General features: G+C 45.0%; 1 protein-coding gene across 1 annotated transcript in view; it reads left to right on the forward strand.

Moving 5' to 3' along the window:
* The first annotated feature begins 3,092 nt into the window (after positions 1 to 3,092).
* LOC144610841 (uncharacterized) overlaps positions 3,093 to 17,452 on the forward strand; it is a 110,168-nt gene continuing 95,808 nt past the window's right edge. Inside the window, exons 1-4 of the mRNA XM_078429805.1 lie at positions 3,093 to 3,247; positions 5,477 to 5,554; positions 9,888 to 9,929; positions 12,588 to 12,650. The gene's annotated coding sequence lies outside the window, so the exon portion shown is untranslated. The remainder of the gene's footprint in view (positions 3,248 to 5,476; positions 5,555 to 9,887; positions 9,930 to 12,587; positions 12,651 to 17,452) is intronic.

Here is a 17,452-nt window from a genome sequence, read left to right on the forward strand (position 1 = left end):
ACTCACCGCTTCAGTGAGAGCCTGAAGACTGAAAACTAACCCCTGAAGGAAACCCAGTAGCCCTTGAAGGAAACCCCGTAGCCTGGGCCTGTCCATCACAGTGCCGAGGGGTTCAATGTGGGAGTGGCCTGACCCTTTGGAGCCGCCACAGGACCTCCCGCCCCCTAGAACCGGAGGCCCGAAACGGACCGGCGGGCGCACAAGCTGACCGGATCGCATATGGAGGTCAGCCGACGCAGGGGCCGGCGAAGGCGAAGATGGAGGGAGCTGAGAAGGAGGACGTCCCCGTGGCCGAAGCTGGGCAACCTGCACCTGCTGGTCAATGACCAGATGTGCTGCCTTCAACGGATCGACCGATACAGTCTCCCGCTGGCCCCACATGTCGAGCACAAAGGTGGTTAGTCCGTGCTCCAACACCCGGAACGGGCCTTCATATGGCCTCTGGAGCGGCGTCCGGTGTGCATCACGGCGCAGGAAGACATAGGGGCAGTCACGGAGAGCCGATGGCACGTGCGGGGAAATCCCCGTGATGAGACGTCGGCACGGGCGTAAGCTTGCCTACTCGCTCGTGGAGTCGCTGTAGGGTGGATGAGGGCGGCTCCGTTTGCCCTGGCGGCGATGGTACGATCTCCCCGGGCACCGTGAGCGGCGATCCGTACACGAGTTACGCCGAGGATGAGCCCGTCCTCTTTAGCGGCGATCTGAATGCCCAATAGGACCCACGGTAGAGCGCCTAGCCAGTCCGGGCCGGTGAGTCGCGCCTTCAGTGCGGCCTTGAGTTGCCGGTGAAATCTCTCCACCAGGCCGTGGTGCGGTGTAGCTGCACACGCACAGGTGGGCCATCGCCGACCAAAGCTCCGAGGTGAACTGTGGCCCTCGGTTGGAGATGTCCACTGGCATCTGGAAGCGGGCAATCCAGTGCGCGGACAGTGCATGAGCGCACATCGCCATCGAGGTATCGGCCAGCGGAATGGACTCCGCATGAAATGGTCCACCACCATGAGGAGGTGGGTGACACCGCGAGAGGGTGGAAAAGGGCACACGATGTCCACGTGTGCACGGTCGAACCGCCGGTGAAGTACGCAGAGTGGCTGGAGAGGTGCCCTGACGAGGCCTTGTATTTTCGCAGTCTGGCAAGGGATGCAGGACCGTGCCCAGTGGCCGACCTGCTTGCACAGGCCGTGCCACATGAAATGGCGGCCACCAACGATGTCGCCCGGCTGGACGGGTGGACCAGGCCGCGAATGAAGTTGAATACTTCCCGGCGCCAGGCAGCAGGGACGATGGGCCACGGCTGGCCAGACGAGACAGGACCGAACGCCACGTACTCCAGTTGAAGGCCAGAGGTGGCAGTCCTGTAGGCGAACATCTCGCTGTCCTCCCGCTGGGCCTATGCCAGGGCGATGTAATCAATGCCTGGGGCCACTTCCAGGACGGCGTTGATGGTGGGGCGGGACAGTGCATCGGCCACCCGGTTCTCCTTCCCCTCGACAAAGCGGATTGAGGTGGTGAATTCCGACACGAATGCCAGCTGGTGCTGCTGCCGGGCGGACCACGGGTTGGACACCTTCACAAAGGCTAAAGCGAGGGTCTCATGGTTGGTGTGGGCAGTAAATGAACGCCCTTCCAGGAAATAGCGGAAATGACAAAATGCCAGGTACATGGCGAGAAGTTCACGGTCGAACGTGCTGTATTTTGTCTGGGCATTGGTTAACTGCCTTCTGAAAAAGGCCAGAGGGCGCCAGCACCCGGTCGTCAACTGCTCTAGTATTGCACCAACCGGCTTCTCTGATGCATCGACTGTCGGGGCGGTTGGAGCACCCTCTTGCAGGTGGACCAACATTGTTGCCCGTGCGAGGGCTTCCTTCGCCCCGTTGAAAGCGGACACGGCCTCGTCGTGCCACTGCTCCTCCTTCCGCCTACCCGCCAGGAGCTGGAACAACGGTGGCATGATTCGGGCCGCACCGGGCACGGACCGGTGATAAAAGGCAACCATCTCCACAACCTCCTGCAGGCCACGCACTGTTGAAGAAAGCTGGAAATGGCGGATGGTCTTGATGTTCTCCGGGAGTGGAACTGCACCATGCGGGGTCTCGCGATGCCCGAGGAAGTCGATGGAGGTGAGGCCGAATCGGCACTTCTCCAGGTTGCTTGCCAGGCCGTGTTCCTCGAGCCGCTGACAGAGCTGCTGGAGATGTGAGCAGTGCTCCTGTCCGGAGCAGGTCGAGATACACAAAGACGAAATAGAGCCCGCGGCACACCCAGTCCAATAGGCGTTTAAAGGCCTGCGCGGCGTTTTTGAGGCCATACGGCATCCGCAGGAATTCAAAAAGGCCGTACGGTGTGATTACAGCCGTTTTGGGGTTGTCATCTGGGTGCACCGGGATTTGATGGTACCCCCGCACCAGGTCCACCTTCGAGAAGAACTTGGCCCCAGCCACATGTGCGTTGAAGTCCTGAATATGGAGTACAGGATACTGGTCCGCGGTGGTCACGTCGTTAAGCTGCTGGTAGTTACCACAAGGCAGCCAACCGCGCTGGCCTTGGGGACCATGTGAAGTGGGGAAGCCAATGGGCTGTCGGAACACCGGACGATCCCCAGGGCCTCCATGGGCGATGCGGAGTCAGTCGGGCGGGAGTCGGCGCACACGGACATGGATTGGGGGGCCGGTGGTCTGAATACTATTACTCACCCCGTGCTTGGGACTCGTGGTGCGGAACTGGGGAGTCAGAATGCGGAACTCGGCCAGTTCCTGTGCGTACAAGTTGTATGAGGCACTCCCGCTGGACATCGACAAGGAGGGAGTGAGCGAGCCTGGAGGAAGTCCGCGCCCAACAATGGTTGGAACATGTCCGCGATGATAAATGGCCAGGTGAAATGGCAGGTCCCGAGGATGAGTGGGACCATACGAACCCCGTAGGTCTTGATTGGGTTGCCGTTCACTGCAGCGCGCCCAGCGCTGGTGGAAAAAGCACCAGTGCCCCCCCGGAGCCTGCTGGGGCGGGGCGGGGCTGCGGAGGGCGAATGTGCGGCAGAGGCGAAGAGCGGTCGCACGGCCCTTCGGGCGCGTCCGTAACTCCGTCCACGTCTCCCCCGCCCTGATGAAGGATCTCGGACGCCGCAGGGCTAGCGGCCAGCGCATTCACGTCTCTCCAGCGCGCTAACCATAGCATGTCGGCGCGCCTGCCGGTTAACGAAGGAGGCCTTGGCGAGCTGCAGGCGGATGTCATTTGGCAGCTGCTGCAGGTAAGTGTATTGGAACAAAATGCACAGCGCGTGCCATTCCATCAGCGCGACCATTTTTCGTTTAGCAAGGCTGAAGGCAGCCTGTCACAAGGCCGTCCATCCGGAGGATCCTGGCTGTGCACTCCATCCAGGTGTGCCTGTAAATATGGAGCAGGAGCTCCTGCAGGCAGCGGTACTTGGCGTCCGCCAGGTAAGAGATGATGCAGCCGGCCTTTTCCTGGTCCAGGGCGCTGAACACATAATAATACCAGGTGGCGTCCACGGTAATGCCCCGCAGTTGAAATTGGGCCTCCGCCTGTAGGAACCAGACACGAGGCTGGGAGTCCAGAATGTGGGCAATTTCAACGCGACCATGTTGAGCTGGGCCTCGTCAGCTGGCAGGGCAGGCAGCGCGGTGGACGGTCCGGCGGGCTTCTTGTTCGGAACCGTCATCCGGTAATGGAGCGTCGTGGATCATCAGTGTGGCAGTCTGCAATAGGGCCCGGAAAGAAGGCAAGGAGCCAGGCAAATTCCGTAGAGTCTTGTACACACAGCATACTACTCTCCGCGAGAGCCTGAAGACTGAAAACAAACCCCTGAAGGAAACCCCGTAGCCCGTTCCAGGACCTGTCCATCATAGTGCCGAGGGGTTCGAATTGGGAGTGGCCTGTCCCTTGGGAGGTGCCACAACATCATTTATTGCATTATTGTTTATTGTATTACTGTAGGAATTTAATTTTTTATGGTCCTGGTGCATATGGCAATTAAATATTTTTGATTTTTGACTCATTTACTAATAAATGTAATGGCAATTTCTCTACCTTCTCAATGTCCAACTTCGATAGCCATTACTGCTCGGGATGGAATGGAGGTATAGCTTACGCACACACCGCACTCTGAGATAACAAAAACTAATCTTCTAAACGCTGTTTCTTTATTAAAGTAGCACAAATCAAAAGAGTAATTCATAACTTTTTGTTCATATCAACTGTTTCTTCAAACAATACAGTAAAGATCGTGTAGTCATTACCGTGTGGTCGTGGTGGTTGTGGTTGGCGTGAGTGTGGCAGACGTGTGTGGTTGTGGTAAAAATCTGTATTCTCTCCATCCTCTGAGACTAAACTGACCCACAATCTCTGTGGCTACACTAGCCTCCTCAGATGTAGACACTCCCCATTACGTATCAAATCACACCCACAAGCATGCAAAAAAGACAGAAACTAGAAATATTAAACATAGCCATAATACAATGACAGTAACTAATTTAAGTGTAAATGGCTCCTATATAGGTTCCATTTTTCTTTATCTTCATTATATTTTTTGAGTCCCCAAATCTGAAAATCGATCCCTCTACTACTTGAATATATTTAGTGACTGTGCACCCACAGCCTTTTTCCATAGATAATTCCAAAGAATCTCTATCTTCTCAATGAAGAGATTTCATCCTATCTCTGTTCCGAATGACCACTCCCTTATTTTGGGACGAAGACCATCTATATACTAAAACACTCGTTTGTTTGTTTGTTCTTGATCTACAGCCAAAACGGTACACGATAGCACGATAATTTTAGGCCCACCTTACTCACCGTCGTCCCTTTGGTGCTAATGGAAGAAGTTGAATTGAAATCGGTGTTATATTTTTAAAGTTATTCACATTTTAAAGTTTAAATCTATCTCTAAGGGAGGGAGGGAGGGGGGTGGAGGGAGGGAGTGGGTGGAGGGAGGGGGGAGGGAGGGAGGGAGTGTGGGGGAGGAGGGAGGTTGAGGGGGATGGAATGGGGGAAGGGGAGGAGGGGGATGGGGAAAGGAGGGAGGGGGAAGGTGGGAGGGGAAGAGAGGAAGAGGAGAGGGTACGGGGAGGGGGAGTGGGGGGGGGCGGGAGGAGAGGGTGCTGCACCAATGTAGGAGAGGTTTGGGCCCAACTATCATCTCCAAATTTATCTAAAAGGTCAAGTCCCACAAAAATGTTGTCGTTTTCAATTAGATAACCCCTCATTCTTTTAAATGCAGTTGGCCCAGTCTGCTTAACCTCTTTTCATATGACAAATTTAACATCCCAAGGATCAATCTGGCGATCTTTCACTTTATTCCACATTTATGTATATCCTTCCTCAGGAAGAGAACAAAACCTTGTATACACTATTCTAGATGCACTCACCAGGGCTCTTGAGGAAGATGTTCTTCCATTCACATATTAATGTGAGAGGTGCAAGTGTAGGTGCTGCAATTCATCCTTTAATCTCTTTCTAGCCTCAGCAACATGTGGTCATCAGATGAAAAGCCCAAGGCAATCCAACCCAAAAAGAAAGCTGATTCCATGCCCCCCATGTAAGTTATCTCTCAATGAGATGATGTAGCAGTTTAAGTTCAACCTCATGGCATTACTGATGTAAAGTGCATAGAGACTGGGCACATGTAACCCCTCTAAGAATTGCATAATCCCAAATCCCCATATGAAGCTATAATTTTATGAGAGTTTTTAATGTCAATGATAATCTTTTATAAAAGTGGATTTTGATGGCAAATTTGGAAATGCGTATGGGAAAGAAAGCATCTGTGTTAAACAGCCACCTGGCAAATATATATGTGCACGAGCAAGGGCATGAACTTACAAACTTCACAATACCTTTGATAGTTGGTCAGATAGTGAAGGATAGCAATCCATATCAATGAAATTACTGGTAGACCATGATGTTGGAGCCTGAGGAGAAGGAGGTGAAAAGTCTGAAGAAGGATCTCACCCCGAAACATCACCCATTCCTTCTCTCCAGAGATGCTGCTGTCCTGCTGAGTAACTCCAGCTTTTTTGGCTTTTTGTGTCTATCTTTGGTTTTAACCAGCATCTGCAGTTCCTTCTTACACATAATAGTCATATTATTTGATTTGAGGTCTGGCTTCCTTTTTTAATTATTTATTAACAGGATGTTTCTGTCACTATCAATGCCAGCACTTATTGTCCAGTTCTAATTGCCTCTGGACTTGGGAGGCAGTTAAAACTAAACATTTTTTACAGCTATCCAGAAATTTATGCTTCGCCATATTGAGATTAGCTTTTTAAAACATTTGATTGAAGAATTAAATTAAAATGTTCAAATTTGCATTCTGTGCTTCGAAGGAGTACCTCAGGAATAATGGTATTGCAACTAACCAGTGATCTACATGTACCCATGATGTAAAACCGTGGGAACAGAAGTGATTTGAAAGCTAAACCGGTAAAGGTAGTCATGAAAGTCAGCCAAATTGACATATATTAGTTGACCAGTGTGCTTTGGGAAAGAAGTTTGCTTTAAATCATCCTGAAACACATCCCAAGCTCGATACTATGCAGATAATTTTCGAATCCTTGGAATAGTCATTCTGATTAGATATGTCTGATCAAGTGTCATCTTTTCAGGGCAGTCAAGAAGTACTAGTCTTGTTCATGGCACACAAGAAAAAATTACTTGAGACCTCCCAAGGAGAGCTCTGTAATTATGAACGTAATTATACCTGTATAAAAATAACTGAATAATAATTTAAATACTTTAACCAAACTGGAAAAGTGGAAAAAAGATTAAGAGTATCTTACTGGATATGGACGGTTTGAGTTATAATAAGAAGTTGGATAATCGGTCTATTTTTCCCTGGAGAATAGGAGGCTGAGGGGTGACCTTGTAGCTGTTTATAAAACCATGAGACACGTAGATAAAATGAATGGCCAGTCTTTTACCAAAGTAGGGAAGTCTAAAACTAGATGACATAGATTTAAAGGACCTGAAACCCAGGTTTTACAGACAGAGGGTCATAGAGTCACACAGCACGGAAACAGGCTCTTCGGCCCAAATTGCCCAGGCCGACCAAGATTCCATCTACACCCTCTATAACCCTCTAACATTTTCTATCCATGAATCTGTTCACATGTCTTTTAAATGTTGTGATAGTACCTGCCTCATCTACCTCCTCTGGCAGGCATAACAAAATGCTGGAGTAACTCAGCAGGTCAGGCAGCATCTGGGAGAGAAGGAATGGGTGACATTTCGGGTCAAGACCCTTCTTCAGACTGATGTCAGGGGGGCGGGACAAAGAAAGGATATAGGTGGAGACAAGAAGACAGTGGGAGAACTGGCAAGAGGGAGGGGAAGAGAGGGACAGAGGAACTATCTAAAGTTAGAGAAGTCAATGTTCATACCGCTGGGCTGTAAGCTGCCCAGGCGAAATATGAGGTGCTGTTCCTCTAATTTCCAGTGGGCCTCACTATGGCACTGGAGGAGGCCCTTGAGATAAATGTCAGACAGGGAGTGGGAGGCGGAGTTAAAGTGCTCAGCTACCGGGAAATCAGGTTGGTTAAGGCGGACTGAGCGAAGGTGTTGAGTGAAACGATCGCCGAGCCTGCGTTTGGTCTCGCCGGATGTCAACTTCTCTACATCGGCGAGACCAAACGCAGGCTCGGCGATCGTTTCGCTTACGACCTTCGCTCAGTCCGCCTTAACTAACCTGATCTCCCGGTGGCTGAGCACTTCAACTCCCTCCTGCTCCGAGTCTGACCTTTCTGTCATGGGCCTCCTCCAGTGCCATATTGAAGCCCACTGCAAATTGAAGGAACAGCATCTCATATTTCGCTTGGGCAGCTTACACCCCAGTGGTATGAACATTGATTTCTCTAACTTCAGATAGCTCCTCTGTCCCTCTCTTTCCCCTCCCCCTGGCATTGCACCCTTGTCTAATGATGATTCATATATCTCAGCCAGGGTTTTTGCAATTTCTTCTCTATATTTCTGCAATATCCTCAGATATATCTGATCATGCCTGGGTGATGATTCTACCTTCATATGCCTTAGGATATTCAACACCTGCTTGACTGTAATACAGTATAAGAAAATAACTGCAGATGCTGGTACAAATCGATTTATTCACAAAATGCTGGAGTAACTCAGCAGGTCAGGCAGCATCTCGGGAGAGAAGGAATTGGTGACGTTTCGGGTCGAGACCCTTCGAGAAGGGTCTCCCTTCGAGAAGGGTCTCGACCCGAAACGTCACCCATTCCTTCTCTCCCGAGATGCTGCCTGACCTGCTGAGTTACTCCAGCATTTTGTGAATAAATTGACTGTAATACAGACTGTCCTCAAGTCATTGACATTAACTGTCCCAAGTACCCCAGTCATGTCTTTCTCTATGGTAAAAACAGAGGAGAAATACTCATTGAGAACCTTGTCCATCTCCTGCGACTCCATGCACAGATGGCCACTTTGGTTTCTGAGGGACCCTATTCTCCCTCAAATTGCCCTGTTTCCCTTAATGTACATAAAATATATTTGGATTTTCCTTATTATTACCTGCCAGTTCTATCTCCAACTCCCTGTTGCCTCCTTATTTCCTCTTAAGTATACTCCTCAGTTCCTGAAACTCCTTCAGTGATACACTTGATCCCAGCTGCCTATACCTGTCCCATGCTCACTTCTTTTTCTGTTGTCAGTTGAGTTTCCTTACTCCCACCTGCCTTGCCCTTCACGCTTGTCATCACACTTTCTAAAGCATCCCACTTTCTGTATGTCCCTTTGCCCACAAGCAACCTACTACATATCAACTTGATCATGTTTCTGTCTATTACTATCAAAGTTAGTCTTGCCCAATTCAGAATTTTAACTTGTGTGCCTGTCCTATCTTTATCCATAACTATTTTAAAGCTAATAGAACAGTGGTTGCTGGTCCCAAAAGGATCTCCCTTCGAGAAGGGTCTCGACCCGAAACGTCACCCATTCCTTCTCTCCCGAGATGACATGGACACCAGTCACAACCTTCCTAATTTGAGTAAATCAAGCTTTGCCTTCTCCCTCTACATATTGACTGAGGAAACTTTTCTGAACACATTTGACAAATTCAACCCTGTTTAACCTCATGGCACAATGACAGTCTCAATCTATATTGTGCAAGTTAAAATCCCCTCTATGACAACTTTATTAGTCTTGCAGCTGTATGTAATCTCCTGGCATATTTTCTCTTTTAATTCCATTCGACTATTTGGGGCCTATAGTACACTCCCAATAAGGGATCATCCCCTTTTTATTTCTTAGCTCCACCCATGTAGGCTCACTGGATGAACCATCAGTGATGTCATCTCGAACTACTGGCGTGACATTCTCTTTAATCAATAAACCAATACCGTATCCTCTTTCATCCCCACCTCTATCTCTCCTGCAGCACCTATACCTTGGAACATTAAGCTGCCAGTCCTATCCCTCTCCTTAGCCAGGTGTCCATAATGGCTACATCATCCCAGTCGCACGTACCTATCCACACCCTCATCTGCCTTACCTGTAAGGCTTCTTGCATTAAACTAAATGCAATTCAATCCAACAATCCTTCCTTGATCACTCCCATGCCCCTGCATATTCCGTCCACTGAACTTTCTTTCATCACCTTCCATACCTGCCTCAGCCCTGCATTGGATCCTGCCTCCCTGCCAAGATAGCATCTGGAACAAGCAGCAAGTGGAAGTGGTAGAGGCAGGTATGATTACAGTTACGAGACCCTGGGACAGGTACATGTAAATATGGGCAAACATAGGCGAGAGGGACTCAGTTATGCAACTTAATCTGCAAGGGCAAGTTGGGCCGAAAGGGCCTGTTTCCTTCTTGTATATAACTCTAAATCTCTAATAATTATTTTCTGTGTTCAATAACAGGCAGAGAACGGAAAGCAGCTAAAATGCATACATGCAGCTGAGGTATGTTCTGGCGAATTTTATTTTAACTGAAATATGCATATTGTTAAACTGAAGTATGACAATACATGGAGTTATGATAGCAAAAAAAGATTGTCTGAAAATACAAGCATGGCATTGGCAGATGCAGTGCAAACAAGTGTGAGGTAATGCCCGCTGGGAGGTCAAATTCTGTTGGGACATTTTCTGTAAGTAGCAGGATCTAAGGAGTATTAATTTACAGAGATTTTTGGGTGCAAGCTCCCTGAAAAGTGTTGACACCGGCAGATAGTCTAAAAAATGTATTTGGTATGCTTGTCTTCATAGACAGGGGCATTGGGTTTAAGACTTGGAATGCTATGTTGCATTATACAAAAATCTGGTTAATGGTAGACATAAACTGCTGGAGTAACTCAGCGGGACAGGCAGTATCTCTGGAGAGAAGGAATGGGTGACATTTCGGATCGAGACCCTTCTTCAGACTGATGTCAGGGGAGAGGGAGACACAGAGATAAAATGTAGTCGGAGACAGTAAGGCTGGTAGGAGAACTGGGAAGTCGGAGGGGATGAAAAGAGAGGGAAAGCTGGTTATTGGTATTGGTATTGGTTTATTTTTGTCGCTTGTACCGAGATACTGTGAAAAGCTATCTTTACATGCTATCCAGACAAATCATAGTATGCATGAGTATAATCAAGCCAAACACACATACAATAGGTAGTGGAAATAGAAAAATACCAGTGCGTAGAATGTAGCCTTACAGTGTTATAGTGTTACGTCCATGTCTCTCTATAATTTAGTCTATATTTATGCTTAATAACTTGAAACTTTCATCTATTTCCACTTTGGCACATTGCTGATTTGGGGCATGTACATAACTTTGTTTCCTGAAGTCAATACTGATGGCTTGCTGACATTGAGGAAGAGGTTGTTGTTTTGACACCATGTTACTAAACCATCTCCTCCTGGTAATTTGTTTGTCATTGTTCGATTTCAACCCACCACAGTGATGTCGACAGAGGGGTATGCTGACTCCTAGGTCCAGGAGTTTGGAGATGAGCTTGTTAATAAATAGGAGTCTGGCATAGGTGTCAATAAATAGGAACCTTATGTAGGTGTTCCTTCTCTAGTTGGGTGACCAGAACTGCACACAGTAGAAACTGCACAAATGGTGAAGACCGCAGATAACATAGACAGTCAGAATCTGTTTCCAAGGTCAGGGGGATTTATAACTAGAGGATACTGCTTTAAGGTGACATGGGGGAATATAAAGGTGATTAAAGGGGAGATGGGGGGTGGGGGAGATAGGTGTTTGACACAGAGGGTGATATCAATTTGGAATGAGCTGCCAGAGGAGGCAGTGAGGCAGGTACAATAACAATGTTTAAAAGGTATTAAGACTAGTTCTACGATAGGAAAAGCTGACAGGGATTCAGGCCTAATGTAGGCCAATGGGATTAGTGAGGATAGGCATCATGCTCTATATGGGCTGCAAGGGCCAATTTCTGTGATTCTACGATGGATTATGGATGAAAAACATTGTTTCAACAACAGTCTTTGCCATGGAGTTTGGAGATATAACATGCTAATTTTATGTAGCAGGTCAAGGGCACACCATTTTAATTGACTTTGAAAATGACATGGATGAAGGCATCAAAGGTATCATTGCTATATCTGCTGATGAACAGGACATAAGGAAGCAACAAAGAGATGTAGATAGGTTAAGTAAATGGGGAAACATCTGGTGAATGGAGTATAATGCGCGAGGATTGAAAGATATGAGATCCCAAAGACTTTTAACACTATGGACGTGGACAAGATATTTTCTGTCATGGGAGAATCTGGAAGCAGGGGGTCATCATTTAAAAATAGGAGTCATCCATTTAAGGAAGAGTTAAAAACGTGTTTTTTTTCTCAGAAAGTCATGAGTCATTGGATCCTTCATTCTCAAAGAACGAAAAGCAGAGGCTTTGAATATTTTCATGGTAGAAGAAGATAAGTAAGCATCAGGGTGAGAATTACTGCAGGCTGACAAGAAAATGCAGTTGAGGTTGCAATCAGATCAGTGGTGATCTTATTAAATGGCAGGGGCTGCGTGACCAAATACTGTTCCTGAATTACACATTCACATACTTGTTTGCAAGGCAGAGGTGTGGAACTAACAAGTTTACCTTTAGAACATAGAACATTACAGCACACGAACACGCCCTTTGGCTCACCATATCTGTGTCAACTATGATGTCAAATCAAACTAATCCCTTCTACCTACACATGGCCCGTGTATTTCTATTTTCTACCCATTCATGTACCTGTTCAAGTGCCTTTTAAACTTTGCTGTCGTGTAGAATTGGTAGAGACTCCATCTGTGCTGTAATTGTTCTGTGATTCATCAATAAAGCAAAATTTCCTTTTAATGCTTTATCAACGTGCTCTGCACCTTAAAGCTATCTGCACTGATAATAATGGCTTTTTTATTATTTATAGTTTAAAAAAATGTGCCATTCATAATATATTGTTTTCTATATTAGATCGCTTTAAAAGCATCAGCTAAAATTTTCATTTCACTACTTCATCAGTTTTAACTAGAATATTACCTCTTTTGCCCACACACCCTCTTCATACATCTGGAATAATGATTTTATTGGAGATGGTTTACTAAAAAATGTTGTTCTCATTCACAATAGGACCATGATGACGTATGGAATAGCCACCAAGATATGAAGCCCACCACTATTACACTGAATTAGGTAGGTTTTAATAATGTAAAACCATTCATTAGGAAAATTGGACTCAGCCTTCACAGTGACTGTGCTGTTGCAGCAAGGTCTCTTTTCACTGAGTAATAGGAATCGCATGAACACAATGAAATAGACCCTCACTGTAAATTAGCCAGATCTGTAAATGGGTAAAACTACAGCATATCAATACAAAGTGAGAATGTAAGAATTTATTATGACAATTTTAAAAAGTACCACTATCAAGAGGCAAGAATTGTATGAATGGGCAGGGAGGTTTCAGATGGAATAGAAATTGTGAAAATGTAAAGGTAGCCTTTCTGGAAGGTAGATTGAAAAAGCAATGCATTATTTAAATGGAGTGTATCTACACAATGTTATGGTACAAAGAAATCTGGGAGTACTCGTGCACTGAGCTGCAGTATTATATCGCAAGAAAAATAACTTTTTGGGCCAGCCCATCTGTACTGACCAAGTTACCTTTTGAACCACTCTCACTTGCCTGCATGTAACCCATCTTGCTGGAAACCATTAATTACATAAGAAAGAAGGATTAGCTTGCAGGCACAGTAAGTACTCAGGAAGACACTCAGCATGCTTTTAATGTACTAGTACCCCTCAGAATACTCTCCAGTAACTTGCCTACCACAGATTTTGGGCTAACTGAGCTACTGTTTTCAGACTTCTGGTAGCCCTTAAATAGACACACAGCGTTAACCACCTGGCATTGCACCCTTGTCTAATGATGATTCATATATCTCAGCCAGGGTTTTTGCAATTTCTTCTCTATATTTCTGCAATATCCTCAGATATATCTGATCATGCCTGGGTGATGATTCTACCTTCATATGCCTTAGGATATTCAACACCTGCTTGACTGTAATACAGTATAAGAAAATAACTGCAGATGCTGGTACAAATCGATTTATTCACAAAATGCTGGAGTAACTCAGCAGGTCAGGCAGCATCTCGGGAGAGAAGGAATTGGTGACGTTTCGGGTCGAGACCCTTCGAGAAGGGTCTCGACCCGAAACGTCACCCATTCCTTCTCTCCCGAGATGCTGCCTGACCTGCTGAGTTACTCCAGCATTTTGTGAATAAATTGACTAATACAGACTGTCCTCAAGTCATTGACATTAACTGTCCCAAGTACCCCAGTCATGTCTTTCTCTATGGTAAAAACAGAGGAGAAATACTCATTGAGAACCTTGTCCATCTCCTGCGACTCCATGCACAGATGGCCACTTTGGTTTCTGATGGGACCCTATTCTCCCTCAAATTGCCCTGTTTCCCTTAATATACATAAAATATATTTGGATTTTCCTTATTATTACCTGCCAGTTCTATCTCCAACTCCCTGTTGCCTCCTGATTTCCTCTTAAGTATACTCCTCAGTTCCTGAAACTCCTTCAGTGATACACTTGATCCCAGCTGCCTATACCTGTCCCATGCTCACTTCTTTTTCTGTTGTCAGTTGAGTTTCCTTACTCCCACCTGCCTTGCCCTTCACGCTTGTCATCACACTTTCTAAAGCATCCCACTTTCTGTATGTCCCTTTGCCCACAAGCAACCTACTACATATCAACTTGATCATGTTTCTGTCTATTACTATCAAAGTTAGTCTTGCCCAATTCAGAATTTTAACTTGTGTGCCTGTCCTATCTTTATCCATAACTATTTTAAAGCTAATAGAACAGTGGTTGCTGGTCCCAAAAGGCTCGCCCATGGACACCAGTCACAACCTTCCTAATTTGAGTAAATCAAGCTTTGCCTTCTCCCTCTACATATTGACTGAGGAAACTGCCCAAGCGAAATATGAGATGCTGTTCCTTCAATTTGTGTTTAGCCTCAGTCTGACAATGGAGGAGGCCTAGGACAGAAAGGTCAGTCTTTCTTTTATCATTGACCCGATTCTTTTATCATTGTTACATTTTTGCATATCTTTCATTCATTTGTTCTATATCTCTCTACACCATCTTCTATATCTCTTGTTTCCCTTTCCCGTGACTTTTAGTCTGAAGAAGGGTCTCGGCCCGAAACGTCACCCATTCCTTCTCTCCAGAGATGCTGCCTGTCACGCTGAGTTACTCCAGCATTTTGTGTTTATCTTGAGTTCTTACAATAGTTTGTTTACGTTCCAGTTACCAGCATCTGCAGTTCCTTTTATCTCCGTTTTGCAAAGCTTTTTGATTTTGAAATCTTCCTTTAGACTAGAGTATTGATGCGTGTCCTCCATTACTTTAGAACTTTGAGAATGGAAGGCAAGGATTTGCAGGCAGTTATATCAACATATGTTGTCTGGAAATTACTGGAATCTCAAGTTAAAAATCTGGCTAAATTGCAACCAAGCATGAGTAGGGATAAAGGATAGGACTTTATTTGATAGTTAACAACTGGTGATTTCTTGCAAGGAACTGCCTTCATCCTCCAGGATCTTTACTAATGTTCTTTAGACAAGGAAAACATGCTACCCTTCCCCAGTTCTTACCTATTCTGGCCAATTAAATACTGCAGACCCATGGTAAAATGTTTAACTGCTACTGACCCTTAAAATGATCAAGCAAACCATTCAGTTTAGAGACAATTGAAAATGTGCAATACAATGTGCAAAATGCTTGATACCATAAAAAGGTCTGTTTTTGTATGACTCTATAACCCTAATTTGGTTAAAAAAAACTACGATACAAAGTTTACTGATGGCACGAAGATTTATAGTTACCAGTATAGACGGAAACCTTAAATTACAAAAAGATATCAATGTATTAAGTGAATGGGAAAAGCATGACAAATGGGATACAATGGATTAAGGTCATTCACTTTAGACCTAAAAACTAGTACCTCCTAAATAGTGTAAATCTAGGAACAGTAAAGACCAAATAAACCATGGCACGTGCACACAGATTATTAAAGCGTCACAGGGAGGTCTTGAAATAGATTAATGTTTATGCTTAAAGAGCCAGAATATCCACAGAGTCCAACAAGAGAGGGCACAATTCTGGTTAATTTTAGGAAATAATCAAGAATTGGAAGAAATTGGTTGCAATGCGAGAAATCTTAGTCAGTCTGATTGAACAAAATTATGGAAAAGGAAACAATAAGACAGAGTAAACCTCAAGTCAAGTTGATTTTATTGTCAGCTGAACAGACAGGTAAGGTGAGTACATAGACTCAGACAAATAAAAACAAAACAAATTATACATAAATTATACAAAAATTGCACATGGAATTTCTAAAAGAAAAATGATTGCAGAAAAAACACATGTGCTAAAACATAATTGGAGAAAAAAAGCTAAAGGTTCAACGTAGTGTATTATATTACCATAGCATTCCATTATCAAGGGAGGATTTGGGTACATTTATAGAAGCTGATGGTTGTAGAAAAGTTGCTGTGGCTGAACCTGTGTCTGAACCTGATGATGTGAAACTTCAGGAAGTTGGTAGTGTTCCTGAATCTAGTGATGTAGGACTACCTCCCACCAGATGGTAACCTGAACTCTAACCCTAATACATGATAACTATGAGAAGAAGGCATGGCCCACATGGTGAGGATCTTTGATGATAGATGCCATCTTCTTGTGGCAGCACCCCATATATCATATCATCAGATGCTTACAGTATTGGTGAGGGCCGTGCCCATGGTTGACTGGGCTGAATCCAGCATTCTCTGTAGTTACTTGTATTCCTGTGAATTGGAATACACAACCAATATGTAACCAGTCAGGATACTTTCTGCAATACATCAGTAAATGTTTGTTGGGGTATTTGGAGATATACTGAACCTCTTTAAACTTATAAAATATAGAGGTGCTAATATCTTCTTCACAATTACATCTATGTGCTGGGACCAGGACAGGTTATCCGGATTGTTAACATCAAAAAATTTGGTCTCCACCATCATATACTGCTGATAATGCAAACCTGAAAAAAAAAAATAAACATTTGAATTATTCAGTAGGTCAAGCAATAACCGTAGAGGGATAAACATAGTTAATATTTCAGTTTAATGACCTTTCCTTAGAATATTTTTGATGGATATATCAATTTCTTCTTTAGGCTTTAGAAAGTGGAAAGACATTCATGCTACACACAGAAAGGGAACATCTGAAGATCATGGAGAATCATCTTCAATCACAGAGAATCCTGAAAGGATTCTCAACTCAGAATCCAATAATGTGAAAACAACCTCAACCATCCAATAGTTAATGCATGTGGAAATTCCCTGCAGTGGTGAAAGGGCACATGAGTGAAGAAAAGTCAACAAATTGACAAAAAGTCATCACAACACACCTTCATTATTTGGACTGTGTTTGATTAGCAATGGCAATAAAGGGTCTTTCATTCCAGTTTTAAGGGTAGAGAAAACATTCTTTAATTTCTCAATGCTTAGATGTGTAATTTTCATTCTGAAGGATGACTATAACTTCAGCAGCACATACCAGAGTAATCTCAGAAATCTGGAAAGAATAGTCAGGGCCATCACCTGCATCTTTATTGGAGTTGTTTGATAACAGTTGTGTAAGTGGATCAATTTATTTCAATGTATAACCAAAATAGATAAACAAAAAATCCTTGCTAAACAAGACCCCATTCCTGATCATCAGCTATTGATCCTGCTGGAAGTCCAAATTTTGTGGAATTCATACTGCTATGAAGCCTCAACCTAAGCCGTCAGCTACATATTAGTGATCACTGTGCAGGCTGATACCTGAAGAATGGTAAAGTTACAAACCACCCTAGCATACCAAACTCCATAGCATACCAAAGAAACAAAAAGCTGGAAAGATTCAATGGTAAAGCAACATATATAGAAATAG

This window comes from Rhinoraja longicauda, chromosome 2 (genome assembly GCF_053455715.1).
Source record: "Rhinoraja longicauda isolate Sanriku21f chromosome 2, sRhiLon1.1, whole genome shotgun sequence".
Taxonomy (NCBI): domain Eukaryota; kingdom Metazoa; phylum Chordata; class Chondrichthyes; order Rajiformes; family Arhynchobatidae; genus Rhinoraja; species Rhinoraja longicauda.